The sequence below is a fragment of the Artemia franciscana genome, chromosome 2 (genome assembly GCF_032884065.1).
Source record: "Artemia franciscana chromosome 2, ASM3288406v1, whole genome shotgun sequence".
NCBI classification, from domain to species: domain Eukaryota; kingdom Metazoa; phylum Arthropoda; class Branchiopoda; order Anostraca; family Artemiidae; genus Artemia; species Artemia franciscana.
The window spans coordinates 35472379-35474783 of record NC_088864.1 but is presented as its reverse complement, the minus strand read 5'-3'; positions in this window follow the sequence as shown (position 1 = coordinate 35474783).

Sequence of the window (2405 nt, the reverse complement as noted above, 5' to 3'; positions counted from 1 at the left end):
AGTCGCTGCATCATCAGTCATGCTTGACCTTTGTGTTCAAGTTTCTAGCTGATGAACTCCCATCTGCATTTAAAACATTATTTCGACAAATCTCGGATCAGCATAATGTAAATACCCGATCATCATCAAACCTGCAAACACCTTTCTCCCCGACTGTACGATCGGATTTTGCTCCGAATACAATTTGCGCAAGGCTATGGAACTTATTCCCAGAAGAGCTGAGAGGTGGGAGCTCCCTCGCGTCATATAAAAGAAGAGTAAAAAATCATTTATTAGCATTGGAAAATACTAGTTAAATAATGGTTAATAAAATCATTGTTATATAAAGTATTAAATATAAATAGAAATAAACTTAGATTTTTTGTTTTTTCTTGGTATATTGATGGTGCGGTTTCCCTTGGGGCAAAGGGCAGGAGGATAATTGGTAGTTTTGTTGAACAAATGAAAGGTGAGGTTGTTTTTGAGAGTAGGAGCAGTGACCACGCTGCGTATTATGTTTAAAAGGTAACGATTGAGGATATCGGCATCCAAGAATGGACTGAGTATTGTCGTTATGTGTCATTTATTTTTTGAATTGATAATAAAGCCCATTGATAGATTGATTGATAAATACAGCATTTTCCTTTGGCGGACCGCTGATGGAACCTTGCACAACAGTTATAGCATTCCCATCCTTGCCTTACTATCGTATTTGCCTTTTGCTTCACATATTTTTGTGCTTGTTCGTGGGTGGACATGTTCATCAACTGTGTGTTGATTACTTCCAATAGCTCTTTCATTTGTTAGAGTGACACGGTAGACGCATTATTGTTAATGGATGCCAAACCGCATGAGAATTTGCAGTTGCTTGCGCTTTTTCTTCTTTGCCTCCACTTAACGCGTTAATTTTGAAATTAGATTTCATTGAAAATGGTTATTTCATGAATTCTGTTTCTGGAACTGTTTCTGATTTTCTTTCTTAATGTTTGGAAAAAGCAAAGTATGAATTTCAGACTAGTTACTTTTTATTATTTAAGCTGTTTTTAGAAGATAGGAAAAATATGTTAAATAAAAGGAAAATTCAAAGAATCGATAAAAACTTATTGTCCAACATTTGCCGTTTTTTCTATGAAAATACAAAAGCTCCCCCAGCGTGACTCCACTGTATTTAACATGCTGGACTTGATTGAAATTTGTTTTTGTTTCGTTTTCACCCTTTTCTTATATGTTTCTTTAATATAAGTTTTTAGTTTTTGTTTACCCATCGACAAAGGCTACCAGATGTAGAGCCAAAACATTCGAACTTCCAGTATTGTTGAAGCGATTTTTTACTCTCTTTCTAAATAATTTTACCCGTTTTTCGGTATTACCATTTTGTTTTCGTTTTAATTGGAATGACAGTTTGGTCTCAGAAATTATATACCAGAGATACATTACCGAAATTTCAATATTTAGTAACATAAAACCTATTTATCAGAAAAAAATGCAGACTATCTCCTACCCCCACCTTCGTGTGAATACAGGCCAAAAATTATTTTTAGATATTTCTATTAAAGCCTCTGTCTTGCTTTAGTCTATAAAAATTGCTAATATCACCAATACGTTTTTCAAAGAAGAAAATCACCACATGTCTTGCCATGTCCACGTACCCAGTTGTTTCCCAAACCAAAGTTGGTTTCCTGTCGGCTCAGGTTTCGCAAGTGGTTTCATGAGATATGGTATCTAGTCTATTTCAAACTATAAATCTCTTACATCTTTCTTAACTAGTAATTAAAAAAAAAAAAAAATCCAATCTTGCCAAACTCCAAAACCAATCAGTCTCTAATGATTTCATCACTGGTTGTTTTGAATACGCACTCCATTGCTTTGATGTGCGACTTGGTAAAGTATTTCACTACTGATCCACTATAGTTTTTTGTATATCTAAGAAACCGGTGTCAAGCAAAAAATAGAATTAAGAAGTGATCCCATATGTTAGCAAAGTTTCTCTGGATTTTCACGCATTGAAAACGTCTCTGTCTTTCTTGCCAACATATATAAGTAAGGGCAAAAATCGACTACATACCCTTTACCATAGCGCAGTCCTATAAATATAAATTCCTTAAAGTAATTTATTTTTAATAAGGCAGTGAAATAGACCGACAAAAAAAAAACTGTACAAATAGTAGCAATGTTCGAATATTTCGCCTTTATACCCGGAAGCGTTTATCAACAGAAAACATACACAAAAAAACAACAACAAAGAACTTAGCTTAAGTAGACACATAAAAAGATGAAAAAAAAAACAAAAAAAAAACGAATGCTAGGCCTAAATAAAATGAAAAAAGAAAGATGCGAGTTTTCTTTTATTTTTCATTTTATTTTTCCGTAGCATTTGTCTGATCTCGATTAACTGGAAAATCTATGAATTCAAAAATTAGTAAATC